Consider the following 21,314-nt stretch of genomic DNA (forward strand, 5'->3'; position numbering starts at 1 on the left):
GGAGTTCACCTGACCAGGTATCACAGTCACACTTTACACTTCACATTCTGGTCACCAGGGGGAGCAAAGGGTTCTATGCATTAGGCCACTCCTCACAATCTGGTAAAACTGGGGGCTGGATAGGAAGTTAGTCAGAAGCTGACTGGGTTGGAACCAGGCAACATCCTGTGGCAGAGGGTGTTGTGGGGGAAGATTCAGGGGGGTCTCTGTCAGGGGTGGGATCCTGACAGTGGCCTAGCGAACAGAACAGAACGTTACGGAGCCGCGCCTGCACTCGAATGCGGTGGCATCCTAAGAAAGGAAAAGAAGCGAGGTTTATTGTGGAGAAGTGAGAAACGAGATCGCAGCAAAAAGGAGATAAAGCCAGTAGGAGTCGTGCCGTAAGATTGAGGCAACATCCTACTGAGGCGCGTAGCTGGTGCCCGGAACGCCGAGGAAGTATTAGGCTCCAAGTAATACTTCAAACAGCGGCAGGACAGTTAATTTTAGGTTGGCTGTCTCACCTAAATCACCTAAGCAGACATAGAGGGCAATTGTGGGAGAGGGGCGACGCTAGGGTCCCGGAAGAACGCCAGGCCTACCCGTCATACGGGTGCATCCTATCCATATCATCTGGGGGACAGAGAAAGAACATCAGAATAGATACGAGTTGTGAGAAAGAAGAACATCAGAAACAGACACAACAGTTGTGAGGACTATCCCGTGGTGCTCAGCAGGGAGGTACTACAACACACAGGCGCTAGAAGGTAGGCACTGATTTCCACCTGCAAAGGGAACTCTGGATGTGCCTTCAGACCGGCCGGTCTCAGCCAGCCCTGTTAGCAGTACTCTGGATTGAGGATCCTGAAGCCTTCAGTAAAGAGGTAAAGAGACTGCAACCCTGTGTCCTCGTTATTCATCGCGACCTGCACCACGCACCATCATCACACCTTTCATTGGACGCCCCTTAGCAGGGTCACGGACCGAGTCTAGCCACCGTGACAACCGCAGGACTGAGACAGAGAGGCCCGATACCGAGTACCCCGCGGCCCGGCGTCTGGGGGCACTCCACTACCCTTTAGGGACACCACCCTTTACCTGGGGTACACCCAACAGTACTATCAGACCTCAGTTCGCAGCGCGCACCAGAATGTCTCTGGGCCTGCACTGGCCCTTTAAAAGTCTGCACAACCTGGAGAAGAAATAATGTTTTTTTTTTCAAAACTTCACCAGCTCCTTCCAGCACTGCTACAGCTCCTGCTGCAGACAAAAATCTCCGGCACCTCCGGGTGCCGATCACAAGCTGCTGCCACTGCCACTGCAGCTCCTGCCGCTGTGGAACCCCTCGCTGCAACTGCGCTGCACGGCTCAACCGCAGACTTCGTGGACCCGCCGATCCACAGCAAGCCGCTTGTCACCTTCGTGGACCCGCCGATCCACAGCAAGTTGATCAAAGAAGAAAAAAAAAAAATACATGGACTCGCCGGTCCACAGCAAGCACCTGCACACGTGCTTTATAGAAAAACACAGTCTCTCACTGACCCCGGTCAGAACAACACAGACTCCGGTCTGTTACACACCCGGCTTTACAGCCCAAACACAATTTCTCACTGATCCCGACCAGCATAATACACGGTTTTCAGACCGTTACCCGTTGGCAACTTTTACGGGTTCCTGGACACCCCTCGGCCTCAGAGGTGCCCAGACGCAATGTCTCTCTCTCCAATCTGACCCCGGTCAGTACACCACGGATCTCCATCCGTTCCTTGTCATTGCCACACAGCTTCCCGGATCCCTCTTCTCCTCAGAGGTATCCTTTTCCTTCCAATCTGACCCCGGTCAGTACACCACGGATCTCCATCCATCACCTGTCATTGCCACACAGGTTCCCGGATCCCTCTTCTCCTCAGAGGTATCCCATAAACAGCAGTTCTCACTGACCCCGGTCAGTATTTACTCACGGTTGTCAAGACCGTCCACTCTTCTGGCTCAGACCAGCCAGCGCTGCAACCTGTGTTCCGTGGATCGTTGCCCGCATTCTCCACCAATTGTAGCATTTCACCCACTACAGGTCTAGGGGACACTCCCTTAGGTGCGGCAGATGACACTCAGGAGACACGTTTCCTTAAAAGTTCACAGTGTTTATTGCTCCATAAACCACATTGCAACAGGAACAACAGGTAAACAGTCTTATGTCAGACAGGTGATTCCCCAATGTCCATAGTAGAGCTCTGCTCTCTCACGTCTGTGGGCTCACAGACCATGCTATGTCCAGCACGTAGGCTCTCCAGCCTAAAGATGGTCTCTGTGTGTTGTTCAGGACGTCTGTCCCCACGTGGAACCGTCCAACACACAGGCCACTCTGCAATTGTCCAGCCAGGACACCTGGAAGTGTGTCCACCCTGACACACACCCACGCACTCACTCCATATGCTACACACACCTCTTTACATAGGTGTAACCACACCCAGGTACCTGTCACATGGCTAGTCAGGTGAGCGTGACATCACCACAGGTCCTTACACACAAAACCATCTTACGTGTTCAGACACGCCTCTTTGGGTGAGTTTGTAGGTGACTGAACCCACCCATCTCTCCAATCACCTGGAAGCCTCCCAACGTAAACAAATCCCTCAGCAGTAGATCTGCTTGAGCACAACATACCCAGGCTTCCAACACAGGGCCCCCACCTCTGCGATACATACCATCCATCAATCACATGACCAGTCGCTATGCCACACCCTGTAACCAATTTTAAACTGCATTGAGCCTACTTTTTTATTTTAGGCCTACTAAGTCTGTCTGCGCCACTCCTTACAGTTGTCCTCCACTGAACAAACCAATGCCGTCTGTGTACCCCTGTAGCCAATTTTAAACTGCATTGAGCCTACTTTTTTATTTTAGGCCTACTAAGTCTGTCTGCACCACTCCTTACAGTTGACCTCCACTGAACAAACCAATGCCGCCTGTGAGCTCCTGCAACCAATTTTAAACTGCATTGAGCCTATTTTTTATTTTAGGCCTACTAAGTCTGTCTGCGCCACTCCTTACAGTTGACCTCCACTGAACAAACCTATGCCGCCTGTGTACCCCTGTAACCAATTTTAAACTGCATTTGCCCTACTTGTTTGGTTGGGCCTTCTAACGGTGTCTGCCGCTCTTTGCTTTTCTCCTCCACTGAACAAAGCTGAGCTTCAATTTTCAGCCTACATCAGACATGAAACTGCATTTGGCCTACTTGTTTGGTTGGGCCTACTAATGGTGTCTGCCGCTCCTTGCTTTTCTCCTCCACTGAACAAAGCTGAGCTTCAATTTTCAGGCTTTCAGCCTATATCAAATATGAAACTGCATTTGGCCTACGTGTTTGGTTGGGCCTACTAACGGTGTCTGCCGCTCCTTGCTTTTCTCCTCCACTGAACAAAGCTGAGCTTCAATTTTCAGGCTTTCAGCCTATATGAACTATGAAACTGCATTTGGCCTACTTGTTTGGTTGGGTCTACTAACGGTGTCTGCCGCTGCTTGTTGTTCTCCTCCACTGAACAAAGCTGAGCTTCAATTTTCAGGCTTTCAGCCTATATGAACTATGAAACTGCATTTGGCCTACTTGTTTGGTTGGGCCTACTAACGGTCTCTGCCGCTCTTGCTTTTTTCCTCCACTGAACAAAGCTGAGCTTAAATTTTCAGGCTTTCAGCTTATATGAACTATGAAAATGCATTTGGCCTACTTGTTTGGTTGGGCCTACTAACGGTGTCTGCTGCTGCTCCACTGAACAAAGCAGTGCTGCCTGTTTACTCCTGTTACCAATTTTGAACTTCATTTGGCCCACTTTATTACTTGGGCCTACTGTGTCTGCCACTCATTACAGTTTTCCTCCACTGAACAAAGCAATGCCGCCTTTTTAGTCCTGTTACCAATTTTGAACTGCATTTAGCCTACTTTATTCCTTGGGCCTATATCTGTGTTTCCTCCTCATCCTGCCCATTGCCCAGCCACTGCTAGATGAGTCTGCTGGTACATTGACCCAGACAACTACTATCCCCTTGCACTCTACACAGCCAGTATCTGACCCTGCTGAAAGTCAGGTTCCCCTTCCCGCATACTATACCACCTTACACGGGGACAAAGAGGAAGGTGCAGATGAAAGTGCAGGTTCCTTCATCAGGTGGGGGGCATACTCGTTGGCTTTGACACTGGCACAGGGCCCCTCATAGTACGCAAAAGTGTCTCTGCCGGTGGGAGGTGCCCCCACCGTCAAACACACCGCCGTACTTTGAGGGGCCCTGTGCCAGTGCCAATGCGAATGAGTGTGCCCCGCCTGCTTGCTCAGGATCACAGCACTTGCAAAGTTGAAATACTTACCTCTCCCTGCTCCACCGCAGTGACATAGTCCGCATTTCCTGGGTCCACGGAAAACTTGAGCCAGCCCTACCCCCCCACAACTTTAGCCAAATGACCCCCAATTTTCAATGCCTAACTATTATTATAAGGCAAATTAAGATTGACAAGCTTAAGTAACAAGAATTGATGTTTTTGGCATTAAAATGGGCACTGTAGGTGTTTTCCTGTCCTTCACTCACTGCCGACTTTGCTTCCCCATTGACTTGCATTGGGTTTCATGTTTCAGTCGGATCCCCGACTTTTCGCAATAATCGGCTGATTTCACCCGACCCGACTTTTGACAAAGTCGGTTTCGCGAAACCCGACTCGATCCTAAAAAAGTAAAAGTCGCTAAACTCTAGTTTCAAACACAACAGTCATAAGTAACAATGCTAACAATACAATAATTAAAGCACAATAAGACGACCCTGCTCATGAGAGCTTACAATCTACAATGAGGTGGGGGAGATACAAAGGACAGGTGTATATTTACAATGATGTATTTACAATGATGGTCCAGCCATCTTCAGGGGGTGGGGGATAGATGGAGATAGTGAATTGGGTTACACCCACGCCCTTACACAAAAAATGACTTTTATTAGGGAGCGTGATAGGCCGCTCTGAACAAATATGTTTTGAGGGCGCTCCTAAAACTATGCAAATTGTGAATGATCCTAATTTCTTGGGGAATAGCATTCCAGAGGATTGCACAGCGCAGGAGAATTCTTGGAGATGGGAGTGGGAGGTACGGATTAGTGCAGAGGTTAGTTGAAAGTCATTTGCAGAGCTCAGCAGTCAGCTTGGCCAATAGACAGAAATGAGGGAGGAGATGTAATGGGGTGCCGCACTGTGGAGAGCTTTGTGGGTGAGAACAAGTACTTTGAATTGGATCCTATAATGAATGGGCAGCCAGTGTAATGACTGGCGAAGAGTGTTTGCATCTGAATACCGATTAGCCAGGTAGATGACCCTGTGTCAGGACTCTAAACATTTTTTACCTTTTGTGCATTACTGCCCTTTTCCAAGATGGCATCTTTGGTCTCATGTGCACTGTGTCTCCTGCTATAAAACTCTACCCCAGCCTTCAGTCTGTGCTAGAGTATTCTGCCTTGCTTCCAGCTCCTGACCTCTGATTACTCCCTGGCTATACACCTGCTCCTGTGAACCTGTGTGGTGATCCTGCTACTCTGCTCTGAGTTCCTGCTGCATACACAAGTTTCCAGTAATCCTCCTTCATCTGCTGTTCGTGTTTACTTCCATCTGCATTTGCTGGTCATATAAGCTGTTGCTGCTTTGCAATAACCTGAGACTATTAACCAGGCCTCCCTGGTTGAGCTAAGATATGATTTGAGCTGCTTAATAAGCATATCTATCTGTGCCTGGACTAAGGCAAGGATTTATTCGTGTCAAATATCCTCAAGAATAACTGTGCTTCATAGACTTTCTGCTTGATTGCATTTTCCTCTGAAGTATCCTATAGACTGCTAAACTGCGTTTATTATTTGCACCAAGTGTTGTGGACTTGAGTTTCTCTCTGCACCTGTTTGAATCACCGTGTGATAATCTAGACTTTACCACTTATAAAACTGTGTCCTGTAGTTGTCTTGTTCCACGCAAAGAGTCTCCTGAGTTATCCCCTATAATTATTACACCCTGGCTGCTTCATTAAGGAAGGATAGACTGGAGAGGGGAAAGTCGAGTGAGGGGGAGGCCAATTAATAGAGCATTACAGTAATCCAGGTGGGAGTGGATCAAGGCGACAGTTATGGTTTTTGTTTTTCCATGGTGAGAAAAGGGCGGATTCTAGAGATGTTCTTTAGGTGTAAGCGGCAAGAGATTGTATATGGGAGGTGGAGGAGGCAGGAGTAGACCAGGCACTCCAGGAGTTTAGAGATGAAGGGGAGATTGGAGACTGGTCTGTAGTTATTTGTGCAGGATGGATAGATGGAGGGTTTCTTTTGTAATGGGGTAATGATAGAGTGTTTGAAGGAGGAGGGGAAAATGCCTGAGGAGAGGGAGAGATTAAAGATTGTGGTTAGGTGAGTTGTGACGACTGGAGAGAGCGATTGGAGGAGGTGTGAGGGAATGGGCTCAGTAGTGCATGTAGTCGGACGAGAAGAAGAGAGGAGCCTGGAGTCTTCTTCTTCTGTGATGGGATCAAGTCTGGAGAGTGAGCCAGAGGAAATGCAGGGAGGGATGGGAGCCACTGCACTTGGTAGCTGGGAGCAGATTTCCTGATGGATATTATCTATTTTCTCTATAAAGTGGGAAGCCAGGTCATCAGCACAAATGTCTGTGATAGGGGCTTGTTCTTTTAACCTGAGGAGGGAGTGAAAGGTGTCAAAAAGTTTCTTAGCATTGTTGGATAGTGAGGAGATCAGGGTGGTGAAGTAGGTCTGTTTGGCGAGGTGAAGGGCAGAATTTTAGGTTCTTAGCATAAATTTGAAGTCTTCTGGAGTGTGAGATTTCCTCTATAAGCGTTCAGCACTTCTAGAGCATCGCTGGAAAAGCCGAGTTTGCGATGTGAGCCAGGGCTGTTTTACTCTGCGTTTGGAGGTTCTGAGGGTGAGTATAAACCTAATGCCCTATGTTATTTACATGTATTATTACTAGGGTTGAGCGAAACGGGTCGGCAATTTTCAGAAGTCGCCGACTTTTGGCAAAGTCTGGTTTCATGAAACCCGACCTGACCCCTGTGTGGGGTCGGCCATGAAGTCGGCGATCTTCTGAATCTGGAATCGGAATTCCGATACCGATTCCCGATATGTTTAAGATATCGGGAATTGGTATCGGAATTCAGATTTAAGTGTAAAATAAAGAATTAAAATAAAAAATATCGCCATACTTACCATCTGATGCGCCCTGGTACTAAGCGGGAACCTTCCTTCCTTAGAATCAGCCTTCCAGGACCTTGCGGTGACGTCGCGGTGACGTCGCGGCTTGTGATTGGTCACACGGCCGCCCATGTGACCGCTCGCGCGACCAATCAAAAGCCGCGACGTCACCGTGACGTCACCGAAGGTCCTGGAAGGGCTGATTCTTAGGAAGGAAGGCTGCTGGAAAGAAGCAGGGTGTGTCCGAGGGTGAGTATATACCTAATAGGAATATACTCACCCTCGGCTTCTTTCCGGCAGCCTTCCTTCCTAAGAATCAGCCCTTCCAGGACCTTCGGTGACGTCACGGTGACGTCGCGGCTTGTGATTGGTCGCGCGAGCGGTCACATGGGCGGCCGCGCGACCAATCACAAGCCGCGACGTCACCGCGACATCACCGCAAGGTCCTGGAAGGCTGATTCTAAGGAAGGAAGGTTCCCGCTTAGTACCAGGGCGCATCAGATGGTAAGTATGGTGATATTTTTTATTTTAATTCTTTATTTTACACTTAAATATGGATCCCAGGGCCTGAAGGAGAGTTTCCGCTCCTTCAGACCCTGGGAACCATTGGAAACCCAATGCACTGCATTGGGTTTCGAGTTTCGGCCGACCCCGACTTTTTTATAGGATCGGCCGATTTCACTCGACCCGACTTTTGAAAAAGTCGCGTTTCGTGAAACCCGACCTGATCCTATAAATGTAAAGGTCGCTCAACCCTAATTATTACTATTTATTTACTTACTACAGGATGTTTGCTCATTTGTTTTTAACTTAGGTTTTGTTTGTGACCATTAACAAAATGACCACAATGTGAATGCACACCTATGCATTGTATTTACACCAACATATGCTCTGTCTCAATTTTTGGATTTTGATTTTGCCAGTGGCAATAAATATTTTATCAGACTCCAAAATGACAAATGTGTATGTGAATACATAATCCCCCATGTACTTTATTCCATCTAACTCTGCAGATATTCAGTTGGTTTACGCAAAGCTTTTTAAGAAACAAATGTAGGATAAAAAATACCATGTACAAGATGACACTATTCGCTTACCGATACTCGAGTATAAGCCGACCCCCTAATTTTGCAACAAAAAACTGGGAAAACTTATTGACTCGAATATAAGCCTAGGGTACGAAATGAAGCAGCTACCGGTAAATGTCAAAAATAAAAATAGATACCAATAAAAGTAAAATTAATTGAGACATCAGTAGGTTAAGTGTTTTTGAATATCGATATTGAATCAGGAGCCCCATATAATGCTCCATACAGTTCATTATGGCCCCATAAGATGCTCCATATTAAAATATGCCCCATATAATGCTCCATGCAGTTCTTTATGGCCCCATAGATGCCCCATATAATGCTCCATGCAGTTCTTTATGGCCCCATAGATGCCCCATATAATGCTCCATGCAGTTCTTTATGGTCTCATACATGCCCCATATAATGCTCCATGCAGTTCTTTATGGCCCCATAGATGCCCCATATAATGCTCCATGCAGTTCTTTATGGCCCAATAGATGCCCCATATAATGCTACATATAACATTGTGCCACATGAAATGCTGATGCTGCTGCACTAAAAAAAAAAAATGACATACTCACCTCTCGTCGCTTCCCGCTGCTCCTCAGCGTCCCGTCTCTCCGCACTGACTGTTCAGGCAGAGGGCGGCGCGCACACTAATACATCATCGTGCCCTCTGACCTGAACAGTCAATGCAGAGGAAGTCGGTGGAACGGGGAAAGGTGAATATGAAATACTCACCTGCTCCTGACGCGGTCCCTGCATGTCCCACGGTCTCCGGGCATGGCAGCTTCTTCCTGTAGTGAGCGGTCACATGGTACCACTCATTACAGTAATGAATATGCAGCTCCACCCCTATGGGAGTGGAGTCCATATGCATTACTTTAATGAGCGGTACCATGTGACCGCTGAACAGGGGAAGAAACTGCCTCGTCAGAAGACCGTTGGACATGCAGGGACCGCGTCAGGAGTGCCGGGAGCAGGTGAGTATTTGACAGTCATCGCTCCCCCTCACCCGCCGACCATGACACTAGCATAAGCCGAGAGGGGCACTTTCAGCCCATTTTTTTGGGCTGAAAATCTCGGCTTATACTCGATTATATACGGTATTTTAGGAAAACAAAAAAGAAAGAATAAACTGTACATCTACATGGAAAATGATCTTTCAATATATATTACACTATTATTTATAGCATTTTTAATGCACAGGCTAAGCAGTATGGTGGCTCAGTGGTTAGCACTGAGCTTTGCACCTCAAAGGACACAATCTACAAGGAGTTTATATATTCTCAATGGGTTAACATGGACTTCCTATGTGTATTCTGATTTTCTCCTAAAGACATACTGATAGAGAATTTGGACTGTCATGTGTGCTCCAAAATGGGACAGTGATAGTAATGGTGCTATGTAAGAAAATAAGTTAGAATTTATGAAGATGAATTGTAATTATCTGCAGAAAATGCACATTAACAGAAAAATATGCAGTATCTGTCATTTTAGAATATACAGCTCTGGCAAAAATTAAGACCACTGCAAAATGTTCAGTTTGTCTAATTTTTCTCTTTATAGGTATACTAGCTGAAGAGCCCGGCGTTGCCTGGGCATAGTAAATATCTGTGGTTAGTTATAGCACCTCACTTCTCTTATTTTCCCATCACGCCTCTCATTTTCCCCCTCACATCTTTCATTTTCCCCTCACGTCTCTCATTTTCTCCCTCACACCTCTCATTTTCCCCTTCACTTCTCTTATTTTCCCCCTCACTCCTCTCATTCCCCTCTCACTCCTCTCATTCCCCACTAACACTTGTCTTTTCGACCTCACATCTGTCATTTTCCGATCACTCCACTATTTTCCCTCACTCCTCTCATTTTGCACTCACACCTTTTCATTTTCACCTCACACCTCTCATTTTCCCCCTCAGTATATACATGTTTGTCATCTCCCTTATATATAGTATACACCTGTATGTCATCTCCTGTATATAGTATATACCTGTATGTCATCTCCCCTGTATATAGTATATACCTGCATGTTATCTCCCCTGTAAATAGTATATACCTGCTGTATGTCATCTCCTCCTGTATATTGTATACACCTATGTGTCATCTCCTCCTGTATATAGTATACCTGTATGTCATCTCTTCTGTATATAGTATATACCTGTATGTCATCTCCTTTTATATATACATATGAGTCATCTCCTCTTCTATATAGTATATACCTGCTGTATGTCATCTTCTCCTGTATATAGCATATACGTGTGTCATCTCCTCTTGTATATAGTATATACCTGTAAGTCATCTCCTCCTGTAAATAGTGTGAGTCATCTGCTCCTGTATATTGTATTTACCTGTGTGTCATCTCCCCTGTATATAGTATGTACCTGTATGTCATCTCCTCCTGTATTAGACCTCGTTCACACATTATTTGTTCAGTATTTTTACCTCAGTATTTGTAAGGTAAATTGGCAGCCTGATAAATCCCCAGCCTACAGGAAGCCCTCGCCCCTGGCACTATATATTAGCTCACACATACATATAATAGACAGGTCATGTGACTGACAGCTGCCGTATTTCCAATATGGTACATTTGTTGCTCTTGTAGTTTGTCTGCTATAATAGACAGGTCATGTGACTGACAGCTTGTTGTGATTTTGCTTTATCCTGACCTTTGCTGGAAGCTCTAGGGGGCTGGTGTTCTCCCCCCGGACCGTTAGACGGTTCGGGGGTTCTTGAATCTCCAGCGTGGATTTTTATAGGGTTTTTGTTGACCAGATAAGTTATCTTGCTATATTCTGCTATTAGTAAGCTGGCCTCTCTTTGCTGAACCTGGTTCATTTCTGTGTTTGTCATTTCCTCTTACCTCACCGTTATTATTTGTGGGGGGCTTGTATCTTGCTTTGGGGTCCCTTTCTCTGGAGGCAAGAGAGGTCTTTGTTTTCTTCTCCTAGGGGTAGTTAGATTCTCCGGCTGGCGCGAGTCATCTAGCGATCACCGTAGGCATGATCCCCGGCTACTTCTAGTGTTGGCGTTAGGAGTAGCTATTTGGTCAACCCAGTTACCACAGCCCTATGAGCTGGATTTTTGTATCTTGCAGACTTACACGTTCCTCTCAGACCCTGTCCACTGGGGTCATAACAGTATGCCAGGCCAGTATTAAATGTTTAATGCATTGCAGAAGTGGGATTATAAGAAAGAAAATTTTGAGGGTTTTTTTTTCCCTCTCTCATTTTTTTTTTTTCTTTTCCCCTTTACCTCAGAGTGGCTTAAACTTGCTGCAGACATGAATGTCCAGACCTTGATTACAAGTGTGGACCAGCTTGCCGCTCGTGTGCCGCTCTAAGGTTGTTAGTCCTGTCACCGTTGGTAATTTGCATCCTAACCTAAGATACCATCCTTCCTAGAGCTTGTCCGTTTTTTGCCTAAGTCCTTTCCATTGGGAATCATGACAGTATTGCCGGCCTGATGTATTAAGAGTATTGGCTGAAGAAAGAGAGTAAAAAGAAGTTTCTGACACTTTTTTTTTTTTTGCTCAGAAGTTCTCCTAGCCATAATTGCAGTCTGCTGTTTTTTTGGTTTTTTTTCTCTCCTCTTAACCCCTGAATTGCTCAGATCTCTGCTGTTGAAAAATGGATATCCAGAGTTTAGCTTCAAACCTAAATGCTCTCGCTTCTAAGGTTCAAAATATCCAAGACTATGTTATGCATGCTCCTGTGTCTGAACCCAAGATCCCTAGTTCTTTTCTGGAGATAGATCTCGTTTTTTGAATTTTAAGCACAATTGTAAATTGTATCTTTCTTTGAGATCTCGCTCCGCTGGAGATTCCGCTCAGCAGGTTAAAATTGTTATTTCCTTGTTGCGGGGTGACCCCCAGAATTGGGCATTTGCATTGGCACCAGGGGATCCTGCGCTGCTCAGTGTGGATGCAGGAATAATTGTAAATTATTTTTGTCCCTGAAACCTTGTTCGTCTGGAGACTCTGCTCAACAAGTAAAAATTGTTATTTCATTCTTACGGGGTGACCCTCAGGATTGGGCTTTTTCGTTGGCGCCAGGAGATCCGGCATTGGCTGATATTGATGCGTTTTTTCTGGCGCTCGGTTTACTTTATGAGGAACCCAATCTTGAGATTCAGGCAGAGAAAGCCTTGCTGGCTATGTCTCAGGGCCAGGACGAGGCTGAGGTGTATTGCCAAAAATTTCGGAAATGGTCCGTGCTGACACATTGGAACGAGTGTGCACTGGCCGCTAATTTTAGAAATGGCCTTTCTGAGGCCATTAAGAATGTTATGGTGGGTTTTCCCATTCCCACAGGTCTGAATGATACCATGTCCCTGGCTACTCAAATTGACCGGCGGTTGCGGGAGCGCAAAACCGCAAATTCCCTCATGTTGTTGTCTGAACAGACACCTGATGTGATGCAATGTGATAGAAAAACCGCAAATTCCCTCATGGTGTTTTCTCCGCCTGCGGAGCGAAATTATGATGTGGGCAATCGGGAGTTGTTGGCCATGAAATGGGCATTTGAGGAGTGGCGTCATTGGCTCGAGGGTGCTAAGCATCGTGTGGTGGTCTTGACTGATCACAAAAATCTGATGTATCTCGAGTCTGCTAAACGCCTGAATCCTAGACAGGCCCGCTGGTCATTGTTTTTCTCCCGTTTTGACTTTGTTGTCTCGTATTTACCAGGTTCAAAGAATGTGAAGGCCGATGCTCTTTCCAGGAGCTTTGTGCCTGATGCTCCTGGAGTCGCTGAACCTGTTGGTATTCTTAAGGATGGTATTATCTTGTCAGCTATTTCTCCAGATCTGCGACGTGTGTTGCAGAGATTTCAGGCTGATAGGCCTGATTCTTGTCCACCTGACAGCCTGTTTGTGCCTGATAAGTGGACCAGCAGAGTCATTTCCGAGGTTCATTCCTCGGTGTTGGCAGGTCACCCAGGAATTTTTGGCACCAGAGATCTGGTGGCCAGATCCTTTTGGTGGCCTTCCTTGTCTAGGGATGTGCGGTCATTTGTGCAGTCCTGTGGGACTTGTGCTCGAGCTAAGCCTTGCTGTTCTCGTGCCAGCGGGTTGCTCTTGCCCTTGCCTGTCCCTAAGAGACCTTGGACACATATCTCCATGGATTTCATTTCTGATCTTCCGGTGTCTCAGGGCATGTCTGTTATCTGGGTGATATGTGATCGCTTCTCCAAGATGGTCCATTTGGTTCCTTTGCCTAAACTGCCTTCCTCTTCCGATCTGGTTCCTGTGTTTTTCCAGAATGTGGTTCGGTTGCACGGCATCCCTGAGAATATTGTGTCAGACAGAGGATCCCAGTTCGTTTCCAGATTCTGGCGATCCTTTTGTAGTAGGATGGGCATTGACTTGTCGTTTTCGTCTGCTTTCCATCCTCAGACTAATGGGCAGACGGAGCGAACTAATCAGACTTTGGAGGCTTATTTGAGGTGTTTTGTCTCTGCTGATCAGGACGATTGGGTGACCTTCTTGCCGTTAGCTGAGTTTGCCCTTAATAATCGGGCTAGTTCCGCCACCTTGGTTTCGCCGTTTTTCTGCAACTCTGGTTTCCACCCTCGTTTTTCTTCGGGTCATGTGGAACCTTCTGACTGCCCTGGGGTGGATTCTGTGGTGGATAGGTTGCAGCGGATCTGGAATCTTGTGGTGGACAACTTGAAGTTGCCACAGGAGAGGGCTCAGCGCTTTGCCAACCGCCGCCGCGGTGTGGGTCCCCGACTACGTGTTGGGGATTTGGTGTGGCTTTCTTCCCGCTTTGTTCCTATGAAGGTTTCCTCTCCCAAATTTAAACCTCGTTTTATTGGTCCTTACAAGATATTGGAAATTCTTAATCCTGTGTCCTTTCGCCTGGATCTTCCTGTGTCGTTTGCTATCCACAACGTGTTTCATAGGTCCTTGTTGCGGCGGTACGTTGTGCCTGTGGTTCCTTCTGCTGAGCCTCCTGCTCCGGTGTTGGTTTAGGGCGAGTTGGAGTACGTGGTGGAGAAGATCTTGGATTCTCGTCTCTCCAGGCGGAGGCTTCAGTACCTGGTCAAGTGGAAGGGCTATGGTCAGGAAGATAATTCCTGGGTGGTCGCCTCTGATGTTCATGCGGCCGATTTAGTTCGTGCCTTTCACGCCGCTCATCCTGATCGCCCTGGTGGTCGTGGTGAGGGTTCGGTGACCCCTCACTAAGGGGGGGGGTACTGTTGTGATTTTGCTTTTTGCTCCCTCTAGTGGTCATTAGTGATTTGACTCTGGAGCGTCTGTCTTTTCCTATATCCTCACCTGGGCCGTTAGTTCAGGGGCGTTGCTATATAAGCTCCCTGGACCTTCAGTTCAATGCCTGGCATCGTTGAAATCAGAGCTAATCTGTTGTGCTCTTGTCCTCTGATCCTGGTTCCTGTTTTTCAAGCTAAGTCTGCTTCTTTGCTTTTTGCTTTTGTTTTGTTTGGTATTTTTGTCCAGCTTGTTCCTATCTGTATCCTGACCTTTGCTGGAAGCTCTAGGGGGCTGGTGTTCTCCCCCCGGACCGTTAGACGGTTCGGGGGTTCTTGAATCTCCAGCGTGGATTTTTATAGGGTTTTTGTTGACCAGATAAGTTATCTTGCTTTATTCTGCTATTAGTAAGCTGGCCTCTCTTTGCTGAACCTGGTTCATTTCTGTGTTTGTCATTTCCTCTTACCTCACCGTTATTATTTGTGGGGGGCTTGTATCTTGCTTTGGGGTCCCTTTCTCTGGAGGCAAGAGAGGTCTTTGTTTTCTTCTCCTAGGGGTAGTTAGATTCTCCGGCTGGCGCGAGTAATCTAGCGATCACCGTAGGCATGATCCCCGGCTACTTCTAGTGTTGGCGTTAGGAGTAGCTATTTGGTCAACCCAGTTACCACAGCCCTATGAGCTGGATTTTTGTATCTTGCAGACTTACACATTCCTCTGAGACCCTGTCCACTGGGGTCATAACACAGCTGCCGTATTTCCAATATGGTACATTTGTTGCTCTTGTAGTTTGTCTGCTTATTAATCAGATTTTTATTTTTGAAGGATAATACCAGACTTGTGTGTGTTTTAGGGCGAGTTTCATGTGTCACGTTGTGTGTGTTGAGTTGCGTGTGGCGACATGCATGTAGAGACTTTTGTGAGATGAGTTTTGTGTGGCGACATGCGTGTAGCAACTTTTTGTGTGTCGAGTTGCATGTGACAGGTTAGTGTAGCAAGTTGTCTGTAGCAAGTTGTGTGCAGCAAGTTTGCGTATGGCGAGTTTTATGTGTGGTGCGTTTTGAGGATGTGCAAGTTTTGTGTGAGGCAACTTTTGCATGTGTAGCAACTTTTGTGCATGTGGCAATTTTTCCACGTGTGCAAGTTTTGCGTGTGACGAGTTTTCCATGAGGTAAGTTTTGCACGTGTGGCTAGTTTTGCGTGAGCCTAGTTTTGCATGTGGCGAATTTTGCGTGTGGCGAGTTTTGAGCGGTGACTTTTGGGTTTCGACTTTTATGTGGCGAGGTTGGTGTATGTGTGGTGAAATGTGTGCTGAGGGTGGTATATGTGTTCAAGCACGCGCATTTTGTGTGTGTGTTCATATCCCCGTGTGTGGTGAGTATCCCATATCGGGGCCCCACCTTAGCAACTGTATGGTATTTACTCTTTGGCGCCATCCCTCTTGTTCTTTAAGTCCCCCTTGTTCACATCAGGCAGCTGTCAATTTGCCTCCAACACTTTTCCTTTCACTTTTTCCCCATTATGTAGATAGGGGCAAAATTGTTTGGTGAATTGGAAAGCGCGGGGTTAAAATTTCGCCTCACAACATAGCCTATGACGCTCTCGGGGTCCAGACGTGTGACTGTGCAAAATTTTGTGGCTGTAGCTGCGACGGTGCAGATGCCAATCCCGGACATACACACACACACATACACACATACACACACACACACATTCAGCTTTATATATTAGATTTTTGCGTAAAATGTAAATTGTTCTTTTATTCTATAAACTTCTGACAACATGTCTCCGAATTTGCAAGCAATACATTTTGTATTTTTTCCTGAAAAGGAGAAATGGTCAAAATTAAAAAGAAAACAGTGCTTTCAGACATCAAATAATGCAAAGAAAACAAGTTCATAATCATTTAGAAACAACAATACTAATGTTTTAACTCAGGAAGAGTTCAGAAATCAATATTTTGTGGAATAACCATGATTTTTAAACACAGCTTTCATGTGTCTTGGCATGCTTTCCACCAGTCTTTCACACTGCTCCTGGCATAAAAATGTAAGTAGTTCTTTTTTGTTTGATGGCTTTTGACTATCTATCATCCTCTTGATTATATTCCAGAGGTTTTCAATGGGGTTCAGGTCTGGAGATTGGGCTGCCCATGACAGGGTTTTGATGTGGTGTGTTATGATCCGGTGACCCTGGAGCCGCATGAGACTATCTCTGGAGTAGGTGGTACCTGTACTGACCGCAATCCTAATACTGACACCGCAACTAGAAGTAGCCGTGGGATGTACCTAACCAGGCCTAGACACTTCGACACAGCTGGAGGACTAAATACCCCTAAAGATGGAAATGGGAAATCCTATCTTGCCTCAGAGCAGAGCCCCAAAGGATAGGCAGCCCCCCACAAATATTGACTGTGAGTTTAAGAGGAAATACGTACACAGGCAGAAAAAACAGAGTTTAGCAAAAGAGGCCCTTCTAGCTAGATAGAAAGGATAGGACAGAGTTCTAAGCGGTCAGTATTAAAACACTAGAAAATTCCACAGCAGAAAATACTATATACTACATCTAACTAAAGACATAGGATGTATTTCTGCATCTCCAGAGAAACCAGCATGACAGAAAAATCCAAACAAGTCAAGCTGGACAAAAACACAATAGATTGCACTGCACATAAAAGCACACTGCATGCGTGCTACAGAGAACCAAAACAAGGCACTTATCTTAGCTGAAATGACAGCAGGGCAGTGGAGCCAGACAGAGATGCAATCCCTCCAAGATACAATGGACAACTGGCAGGGATTGATGGATCCTACAAACCTAAATACTTAATAGAGCTGCAATAAGCAGAAACACCTGCCCTGGCCTATAATCCAGAGACCACTGCACTACCACTAACAACCACCGGAGGGAGCCCAAGAGCAGAATTCACAACAGTAGCTCCCCTTGAAGAGGGGTCACCGAACCCTCACCAGAGCCCCCAGGCCGATCAGGACGAGCCAGATGAAAGCCCCGAACCAAATCAGCAGCATGGACATCAGAGGCAAAAACCCAAGAGTTATCCTCCTGGCCGTAACCTTTGCATTTGACAAGGTACTGAAGCTTCCGTCTCGAAAAACGAGAATCCAAAATCTTCTCAACCACATACTCCAACTCCCCATCAACCAACACAGGAGCCGGCCGGAGGATCAACAGAGGGAAGAACGGGCACCACATATTTCCGCAATAAAGATCTATGGAAAACATTATGGATAGCAAAAGATGCCGGGAGGGCCAAACGAAAAGACACCGGATTGGTAATCTCAGAAATCCTATAAGGACCAATAAACCGAGGCTTAAACTTAGGGGAAGAAACCTTCATAGGAACATGACGAGAAGACAACCAGACCAAATCCCCAACCCGAAGCCGGGAACCAACACACCGACGACGATTAGCAAAACGCCTCCTCCTGAGACAACACCAAACTGTCCACCACATGAGCCCAAATTTGCTGCAACCTGTCCACCACAGGATCCACACCAGGACAATCAGAAGGCTCAACCTGCCCTGAAGAAAAACGAGGATGAAAACCAAAATTACAAAAAAAAGGCGAAACCAAGGTGGCCGAACTAGCCCGATTATTAAGGGCAAACTCGGCCAATGGCAAGAAAGCCACCCAATCATCCTGATCAGCAGACACGAAGCATCTCAAATAAGTTTCCAAAGTCTGGTTGGTTCACTCGGTTTGGCCATTTGTCTGAGGATGAAATGCGGAAGAAAAAGACAAATCAATGCCCAGCCTAGCACAAAAGGCTCGCCAAAACCTAGAAACAAACTGGGAACCTCTGTCGGACACAATATTCTCCGGAATACCATGCAAACGAACCACATGCTGAAAAAACAATGGAACCAAATCAGAAGAGGAAGGCAACTTGGGCAAAGGCACCAAATGAACCATAATAGAAAACCGGTCACAAACCACCCAGATAACTGACATCCTCTGGGAAACCGGAAGGTCTGAAATAAAATCCATAGAAATATGCGTCCAAGGCCTCTCAGGGACCGGCAAAGGCAAAAGCAACCCACTAGTGCGGGAACAACAAGGCTTAGCCCGCGCACAAGTCCCACAGGACTGCACAAAAGAACGCACATCCCGCGACAAAGAAGGCCACCAAAAAGACCTACCAACCAAATCTCTGGTACCAAAAATACCAGGATGACCAGCCAACACAGAACAATGAACCTCCAAAATCACCCTACTAGTCCATTTATCAGGAACGAACAGTTTCCCCACTGGACAGAGGTCAGGTTTGTCAGCCTGAAATTCCTGAAGGACCCGTCGTAGATCAGGGGAGATGGCAGAAAGAACCACCCCTACCTTTAGAATGCCGACCGGTTCAAGGACCTCCGGAGAATCAGGCAAAAAGCTCCTAGAGAGGGCATCAGCTTTAATATTCTTAGAACCTGGAAGATACGAGACCACAAAATCAAAACGGGAGAAAAACAAAGACCATCGAGCCTGTCTAGGATTCAGCCGCTTGGCAGACTCGAGGTAAATCAGATTTTTATGATCGGTCAAAACCACAATGCGATGCTTGGCTCCCTCAAGCCAATGTCGCCATTCCTCGAACGCCCACTTCATAGCCAACAATTCCCGATTGCCGACATCATAATTACGTTCAGCAGGCGAAAACTTTCGGGAAAAGAAGGCACATGGTTTCATCAAGGAACCATCAGAATTCCTCTGAGACAAAACGGCCCCTGCCCCAATCTCAGAAGCGTCAACCTCAACCTGAAATGGAAGAGAAACATCTGGCTGACGCAACACCGGAGCAGAAGTAAATTGGCGTTTAAGCTCCTGAAAGGCAGAGACAGCCGCAGAGGACCAATTCGTCACATCAGCGCCCTTTTTCGTCAAATCAGTCAGGGGTTTAACCACACTGGAGAAGTTAGCAATGAAACGGCGATAAAAATTAGCAAAGCCCAAAAATTTCTGAAGACTCTTCATGGACGTGGGCTGAATCCAATCATGAATGGCCTGAACCTTACCCGGATCCATCTCTATAGATGAGGGAGAAAAAATAAAGCCCAAAAAAGAAACCTTCTGCACTCCAAAAAGACACTTAGACCCCTTCACAAACAAAGCATTGTCACGAAGGATGTGAAAAAGCATCCTGACCTGTTCCACATGAGACTCCCAATCATCGGAAAAAATCAAAATGTCATCCAAATATACAATCATGAATTTATCAAGATAATTCCGGAAGATATCATGCATGAAGGACTGAAAAACAGATGGAGCATTAGAGAGCCCAAAGGGCATCACAAGGTATTCAAAATGGCCCTCGGGCGTACTAAACGCAGTTTTCCATTCGTCACCCTGCTTAATACGAATAAGATTATATGCCCCTCGAAGGTTAATCTTAGTAAACCAACTAGCCCCCTTAATCCTAGCAAACAAATCAGAAAGCAAAGGCAAAGGGTATTGAAATTTGACCGTGATCTTATTCAAGAGGCGATAATCAATACAAGGTCTCAAGGAGCCATCCTTCTTGGCAACAAAAAAAAATCCCGCTCCCAATGGTGAAGACGATGGCCAAATATGCCCATTCTCCAAAGACTCCTTAATATAACTCTGCATAGCGGTATGTTCAGGCACCGACAGGTTGAAATGTCAGCCCTTAGGAAACTTACAACCTGGAATCAAGTCAATAGCACAATCACAGTCCCAATGCGGTGGAAGGGAACTGGACTTGGGCTCATTGAACACATCCTGAAAATCAGACAAGAACTCTGGAACTTCAGAAGGGGGGGAAGAGGAGATTGACATCAAAGGAACGTCACCATGAACTCCCTGACAACCCCAACTAGTCACAGACATAGATTTCCAATCCAACACCGGATTATGTACCTGCAACCATGGAAAACCCAGCACAATAGCATCATGCAAATTATGCAACACCAAAAAACGACAATCCTCCCGATGGGCTGGCGCCATGCACATGGTCACCTGTGTCCAAAACTGGGGTTTATTTTTAGCCAAAGGTGTAGCATCAATGCCCCTTAAAGGAATAGGGTTCTCCAAAGACTGCAAGGGGAAACCACAACATCTAGCGAATTCAAAGTCCATTAAATTCAAAGCGGCGCCAGAATCTACAAACGCCATGACAGAAAATGACGACAATGAGCAGATCAATGTCACAGATAACAGAAATTTAGGTTGTACGGTACCAATGGTAACTGAACTAGCGATTCTCTTAATACGCTTAGGGCAGACCGAAATGACATGAGAAGCATCGCCACAGTAAAAACACAACCCATTCTGACGTCTAAATCCCCGTCGTTCAGCTCCAGACAGAATCCTATCGCACTGCATAGGCTCAGGTATCTGCTCTGAGGACAACGCCACAGCGCGCACAACTCTGCGCTCACGCAGGGGCCGATCAATCTGAATGGCCAGAGACATAGAATCGCTCAGACCAATAGGCGTGGGAAACCCCACCATAACATGTTTAACAGATTCAGAAAGACCCTTTCTGAAAATTGCCGCCAAAGCATCCTCATTCCATTTAGTCAGCACAGACCATTTTCTAAATTTCTGACAATACAATTCTGCCGCTTCTTGACTCTGAAACAGGGTCAACAAGGTCTTCTCAGCATGATCCACAGAATTTGGTTCATCATATAATAACCCTAGAGCCTGAAAGAAGGCTTCTACATTAAGCAAGGCAGGATTCCCAGATTCCAGGGAAAATGCATAATCCTGAGGATCGCCACGCAGCAGGGAGATGACTATTTTAACCTGCTGAATGGGATCACCAGAAGAACGAGGTTTCAGAGCAAAAAACAGTTTACAGTTATTTTTAAAA

The sequence above is a fragment of the Ranitomeya variabilis genome, chromosome 6 (genome assembly GCF_051348905.1).
Source record: "Ranitomeya variabilis isolate aRanVar5 chromosome 6, aRanVar5.hap1, whole genome shotgun sequence".
NCBI classification, from domain to species: domain Eukaryota; kingdom Metazoa; phylum Chordata; class Amphibia; order Anura; family Dendrobatidae; genus Ranitomeya; species Ranitomeya variabilis.